The sequence below is a fragment of the Dendropsophus ebraccatus genome, chromosome 1, assembly GCF_027789765.1.
Source record: "Dendropsophus ebraccatus isolate aDenEbr1 chromosome 1, aDenEbr1.pat, whole genome shotgun sequence".
Lineage (NCBI taxonomy): Eukaryota > Metazoa > Chordata > Amphibia > Anura > Hylidae > Dendropsophus > Dendropsophus ebraccatus.
Window position 1 is genome coordinate 116,196,876 of NC_091454.1, and position 7,534 is coordinate 116,204,409.

Consider the following 7,534-nt stretch of genomic DNA (forward strand, 5'->3'; position numbering starts at 1 on the left):
ATGAATAACATACTAAATCTTTTCCCACAATACAGCATAGCAATCTGCTCTGCTCCTCATGCTCTATATTATAGCCCTGCCACCCTGAACATCATTTTCATAATGAACGGTTTCTGTCGAAAAAAAAAATAAAATGATTGGCTCATTTCTGTGATATATTTAAAAGTCACTCCTAAACTGGTTCTTGTTTTGTGTCTTTATAGGGGGGTTCCGGAGATTAAAAATGGATTTTTACTACATATACTACACTTACAGTATATAACTTTGTAATATAATTTTTTTTTTAATTTACATATATAACTTCCATTGACTGGCAGCAGTATAGGGTGACTCAGGCCCCTCTGCTGCCACCATCATTTGTGTTGTGAACTGCAGGGGTATGGCTCTATGTGGTAGTACTAGAACACAGCAGGGGATCGGTAAGTGCAGGGTCTAGATAGCTCGATACAAAAAGTTGGCAGCAGAGGGGGCAATGTCACCCGTTACTGCTGTCAGTCAAAGAAAGTATATGTGTAAACGAAGCAACAATAGTTATATTGCAAGGTCCTATAACGTTAGCGTGACTCGAGCATGCTTGAGTAGGATTGCTCGACATTTGAATACCGGTGGCTGATGAGTTGGATACAGCCCTAAGGAGTCCTGGAAAACATGGATACAGCCATAGGCCTACTTATTTGGATGTCTGTGAGTTAGGTGTGGGTTCTCCTAACCTATAGCATATTGTGGAAAAGGGACATGCTACTGCTGTCCCTATGTTATACTGCCCTCACAATTACAGCAGGTTAGTGACAGGTTCCATTTAAATAGTCACTGTCATATACTACACTTACAGTATATAACTTTGTAATATAATTTTTTTTAATTTACATATATACTTCCATTGACTGGCAGCAGTAAGGGGTTAAACAGGCCCCTCTGCTGCAAACAACATTTGTGTTGTGAACTGCAGGGATATGGCGCTGTGTGGAAGTGCTAGAACACAGCAGGGGATCGGTAACTGCAGCGCTTAGATACCTTGATACAAAAAGTTGGCAGCAGAGGGGGCCGTGTCACCCGTTACTGCTGTCAGTCAATGGAAGTATATGTGTAAACGAAGCAACAATAGTTATATTACAAGGCATTATAACATTATTAAAGCAATGTATTAGCAAAAATCATTATAAAACCCTATTGTGATCTACGTTTAGCACTGGAGAACTAGATAGGTCACATTATAGTTATCTGAAACCAGCCCTGGAATGCGTCATTTTAAATTAACATCACATGTAACAAAAACTTATTGTAGTAGCAACTAATTCCAGAAGATTACATTGCTGTGGATGTGTCCCATGCACAGAACACAACTGGTGGCAATGCGATCTTTCAATTGTACCTGTGATTATACTGCATTTCCCTGATCTGAGTATAGTCACCACTGCTGCCGGAATATAGAGTTACCATGGATACATCCATGAGTTACGTCAGAATAGGGCTCATGCGTGGAACTCTCCCAGCACGCACGTATCCATGATAACTCGATCTTCCGAAAGAAATTGGGGAAATTCAGCATAATAAGAAGTACGCTTTCAATCTCTTCTGGAGACTGCATAAACATGTTGAGTTGAACAGTAGAGTTTTAAACAGTGGTTTGGTGTGTGTGTGAGACTAACCATTCCTTGTTGTAGTGTTGGCCCATCATCGTGGAAAATGAAAGGTATGTTTAGGTTTGCTGACAACACAACAGAGCATGGAACATTTCATGAAATATATTGGCAAGCCACTTGACACTATTTTGGTAGCCTTCAGTAATGTGCTTAAACAGGTATGTTTTATACACATCCTTTTTTGAGCATGCTAACACATTTTCTTTCTTTTATATAAACAAGAACAATTAGTAATGAAAATGTAACACGTAAAGAGTGACATAAGTTCTGTGTGAATTAGCTCACTCATCTGAACTTCAGTGCAGTGAATGATGTTTTCTCTAATGCTTCCACAAAACTGGGAAAACTAATACTACAATTACCATATACGAACTACTATATTGTGGAGATGTGAGTCACAAGGAATGTGCGGAATGGTCCTTGTTTGTACAGCATGAGAACATTGCCATAAAATGCACCCGGTGCCTTGGTTAGGGTAAAAAAAAAAGATCTTTCAATCTGACGCCCCTGGGCAGAATTTCTTCTATTCATCACTTGCCTAACAGTGCACAGGTGCCTTAATGATCTGAAGCGGCACATGCGCACTGTTTAGGCAAGCAATGAATATAAGACATCCTACCAGGGGTGTTCCTAATGATGAGGAGGAAGGAGAGGAAGAAACAAGAGGCGTTGCAGGCTTAGGGCACAGACACCCTAGGCCACACCACAATGAGTCGACTGCTGCAAATTAATAGATAATTTTTTACCATAACCAAGGCACCGGGCGCATTTTAAAAACATGGCTGGGAAGGACTCACTCTCATCAAACAGACGGTACAATGGATACGGTATCACTTTAAAAAGGCTGCACCATGTACAGACCTGCCAAAAAGTTGCTAATTACTGCACAAACAATGCACTCATCAAATGGATGAACAGTGAGTATGGCATGGTGTGAAGGGGGTGTGGCTTCCCCATGTGCCGAATTTATCAAAATTTACACCGCCATATAACGCTAAATAACTTCCATTATTTCAATATAACAGCCGTTGTTTTAAAATAACAGCAAATATTTGCCATTAAATGGCGGCCATCCACTCAATTACAACATTATGTGAACAGAGCCTTTCTGTGTTTTCAATCCACTCCTTGTTTTGGTTGCTATACATCCTCAAATATACGTAGTGTGAACATAGCCTGAGGCTGCGTTCACACTACGTATATTTCAGTCAGTATATTTCAGTCAGTATTGCAACCAAAACCAGGAGTGGATTAAAAACATAGAAAGGCTCTGTTCACACAATGTTGAAATTGAGTGGATGGCCGCCATTTAATGGCAAATATTTGCTGTTATTTTAGAACAACGGCTGTTATATTGAAATAATGGCAGTTATTTACTGTTATATGGCGGCCATCCACTCAATTTCAACATTGTGTGGACAGAGCCTTTCTGTGTTTTTAATCCACTCCTGGTTTTGGTTGCAATACTGACTGAAATATACGTAGTGTGAACGCAGCCTGAAGCAGACATAATTTGTAGTAAAAATTTATGCCAGTTTACAGGTGCTGTAGAGTTCAGTAAGGTCAAATGGGCAGCCTTACCTGCATTAGGATTTATGTAGATGCCTGAGTGCCGGCAGGAAATTACTTAACACCGGCGTGTGAGATGGTAAAGCCCTCCCAATTTATTTTGTATTCCAAAACTAGTTTTTAGGGCAATATTTAACCGGATGTATAGTAGTTTAGGATACAAGTGCAGGGCTTTATAAGGTATCTATACAGCACTGATCTAAAGTACCACAGGATGATTAATGGAGTTTATCCCTTCTGGTATCTGTTAGCTTCTTTTTTCATTTACCATCTCCATGTCCCTCCATACATAGTGTGGTGCTTATCCAAGACATAGAGAGAAATGATATAGGAGGTAATGCTATACAATTACTAGCTGCAGAGTTAGGGTAGCTTCACATGTACTGACTTGCAGCGTTAATAACGCTGCGAGTCGGCTAGGTCCTGGCAGATCACTTTCACTACATACACGCAGCGGTCTGAAAGAATGTAATTCTGCCGGCCACTTAACCCCTTCTGTTGCCTCCCGGCTCCCGCTCTGTATACATTACCTGTCCTCGCTGCACGGGGTCCCGGCATACTGCTCTCCCGCCCAGCCAATCAGTGGCTGCGGCAGGGCAACACACTGCCAGGACCTAGCCGACTCAGGGCGTTATTAACGCTGTGAGTCGGTACGTGTGAAGCTACCCTTAAAGCGACTCTGTTCCCACAATCTGACCCTCCCAATGTACCAATGTACCAATTGTTTGTACCATCTGGTAGCTGCTTTTAATCAAAGTTCTGGGCGTTGCAATCCTAGGGCATACACACTCTAGGCTACGCCAATTTGACCCAGGCCTGCAAGTTTAAAAGTTGCTTTTTATGACATTAACTGCATCACCTGCCGAACAGACCACAGCACAGATCTTGGATTAAAAGCAGCTATATCTTCTATGTGTATAGTCACACTGATCTCCCCTTTCTCTTGCTTGTAAGAGCTGACGGAGAATCTAACCCAAGAAGACTGAAGCTGCATCATTATTGCCCAAGAACAGTAAGTAGTTTGGATAGGGACCACCTAAACGACTAGTTTGCTCCTATTTACATACAATGCCACAGATGATCAAACTATGTTTTTGGGGCACAGCAGGTAGGGCAGAGGGTATAGTTATATGTTCGAGCAGTGTGTGCAATCATGTTTTTACAGTGTTAACAGCTTTACAGCGATTTTGGACGTGATTGGTTCACTTTAAATAAGCCCAAGAGCTTCCACATTTTTCTTTTGTAATAACCTATGCTGCCCTATATAAGCTAACAAAATTGCTGGAGCTTTTTTAAGGTTTTAAAATACTACTTAAAACCACTGTGCCTCTGCAAATGTTTAATCAGATATCTAGAGAGGAATATGATGGAGAAAGTCATGTATCCATGAAACAGAAAGCTTTGGCTGTATTCCAGCACTGAAGTATTGCACTCAGGCTGGCTCTTTTTTGAGTGCCCAGATGTGAATCATTGTGACACCTGTTTAGCTTCAGCAACATATTAATTATGAATGCATAACGCAAGCTGTCACAGCCAGACACAGAAAAGACCATGCTTGTTTACAAAGATGGTACATTGTGTTTGCTGAAGGGACACATGGGAATGTGCCAGGATCAGAAATAGATGATATTCTCTTTGTATTGCCAAGACCATCAACAAATAAATCACAGTAAAAGTCTACAGTTTCTACGTCCAGATGAACCTCCTAATGTATTATCTTAGCTCAGTGTTTTCTCTCAGGTGTTATAACACTACATTACCCGTGTTCTCATTTTCACAGTTAGGCTATGTTCACACTACGTATTGGCAACAACGGTTGTACTTTGTACGGGGTGGAATACTGCCTATTCTTGTATGGGATCCCGGCCCGGCAATCCAGTGAATTGCGGCCGCAGAAAGACCTGTCAGTTCACACAATGAAGCGAGCGGCTCCGGTCGCTTGCTTCATTGTGTGCTATGGGAAGTTCTGATGCGGGCGCGCGCTTATGCGCCCGCATCAGAACATCGCAGCCTGAAAGATCATCTTTGCAGAGACTGGCCGGGTCACGGAACGGGTGGTCTCTTACGTAGTGGGAACAAAGCCTTAGGGCCCTATTACACGGGAAGATCATTGTGCGAAAAATCATTAAATTGTTCGAATTTAAACGATAATCGTTCTGTGTAATTGCAGGCAATGATCGAAAAATCGTTCGTATGCCGTTGATATCGATCTGAACCTAAAATTATTGTTAATCGTTCGCTGTAATTCCACGTTTGTGTTCGTTTATTGTTAGTCGATAATCGTTAAAAATCGCTCAGTGTAATAGGACCCTTAGGCTGCATTCACACGTCCTGTGTTCGCTCCGTAAGCGGGGACGACATCCCTGTACTGGAGTGTTTCCCTGCACGGCACAATGTATTAATATCATGATGAGAGCGCGGAAACTGTTTGAATGATCACGCCACTGTAATGACACAGCCGTGTGAACAATTAAACAGTTTCCCCGTTCCCGGCCTGATATTAATAAATCATGCAGTTGAATTGCCAACAGGGGATATCCTTTTATTCTATATCTCGCATAATTGTAACATATCTGCAGTTACAATTAACCTCAATACCCTTGCACCACCCCTCTATCTCTACTTGTTTTATACTGGTTTATCTTCCCAATCAGGGTTTTTCAGAGGAATAGTAGAAGGTGCGACCACAGAATCGCCCTTATCAGGGTGGATGTCCTGTCATGTGAGGCAGGGTCACCAAGTGTGAAGGGTCAGTATAGGGTACAATTACCCAAACATCTACATATAAGCCCTCTCACGTGACCCTTTCCTTTTGCAGATACTTCATTGTATATGTTCATTTGTGGTGCATTGGTCTTAGTTTTTAAAATTTACCAATAAAATTTAGATTTTATATAATTTTTCTTTTCGATATTCTTCAGACTTTATGGTTCCCGTAGCTATCATTAAGTTGTTTGACAGGTCATATTAATTTGTATTAGAGCAGGGGTGGGGAACTTCCAGCCCGCCAGCTGCATCCGGCCTCTTAAGATTCGGGAGCCTGTCCAGGCAGATTGCTCTCCTGTAACTGGTGGGCGCTGTACACAGTGTGTGCCATGCTTGCCGGCGCCTGTAGGTTAGGGCCCATTTACACAGAAAGATTATCTGACAAAAATTTGAAGCCAAAGCCAGGAATGGATTTGAAAAGAGGAAAAATCTCAGGCTTTCCTTTATGACCTGATTTCTGTTTATAGTCTGTTTCTGGCTTTGGCTTAAAATCATTGGCAGATAATCTGTCAGATAATCTTTCCATGTAAATGGACCCTTATGCTAAATTTACACGGAGCGATAATTCGCCCGATCGCACGATTAACGATTTTGAAGTAACAATTTTTTTTATAACGATCAGCGTTTAGACGGTACGATATATCGTACATAAAAATCATTTTGCGATCACGCGCTGGCAGCCCAGCCCCCTGCTCATCCGCAGCCCGGCCCCACGGTCAACCACAGCCCCCTGTGCCGCCCCGATCCGTCAACCCCGCCGCTCCGATCGCCGCCACCCCCCCACCGCCGCTGCTCCGATCGCCACGCCGCCGCTTGCCCCCACGAGCATACATTACCTGCTCCGCGTAGCAGGTCTTCGACATCCCCGACTCCGCTCTTCAGTGCACTGATTGGCTGAAGAGAGGAGCCGGGAATTTCAAACGGCTCCTCTTCAGCCAATCAGTGCTCCTCTTCAGCACTGATTGGCTGAAGAGGAGCAGTTTGAAATTCCCGGCTCCCCTCTTCAGCCAATCAATGCAAGGCAGCACTGATTGGCTGAAGAGGGGAGCCGGGAATTTCAAACGGCTCCTCTTCAGCCAATCAGTGCTGAAGAGGAGCACTGAATGGCTGAAGAGGGGAGCCGGGAATTTTTAAACAGCTCCTCTTCAGCCAATCAGTGATGCCGTGCATTGATTGGCTGAAGAGGGGAGCCGGGAATTTCAAACGGCTCCTCTTCAGCCAATCAGTGCTGAAGAGGAGCACTGATTGGCTGAAGAGGAGCCGTTTGAAATTCCCGGCTCCCCTCTTCAGCCAATCAGTGCACTGAAGAGCGGAGCCGGGGATATCGAAGACCTGCTACGCGGAGCAGGTAACATATGCTCGCGGCTGGGCGGGGGGGTTGGCGATCGGAGCGGCGGCGGGGGTGGCGATTGGAGCGGCGGCGATCGAGCCGGCGCAGGGGGCTGCGGATGAGCGGGGGGGCCGGGCTGCAAGCGGGCGGCCGGGCGGACTATCGCGCGACGACTGTTTACACGGAACGATCAGCGAATTTTTTGCAAACGACGATTTAAGAACAA

The 7,534-nt window shown here is 43.8% G+C and overlaps 1 protein-coding gene across 1 annotated transcript in view; it reads left to right on the forward strand.

Moving 5' to 3' along the window:
• Positions 1-4,205: 4,205 nt before the first annotated feature.
• The window catches only part of ALG10 (ALG10 alpha-1,2-glucosyltransferase), a 35,139-nt gene continuing 31,810 nt past the window's right edge, over positions 4,206-7,534 (forward strand). Inside the window, exon 1 of the mRNA XM_069977143.1 lies at positions 4,206-4,224. The gene's annotated coding sequence lies outside the window, so the exon portion shown is untranslated. The remainder of the gene's footprint in view (positions 4,225-7,534) is intronic.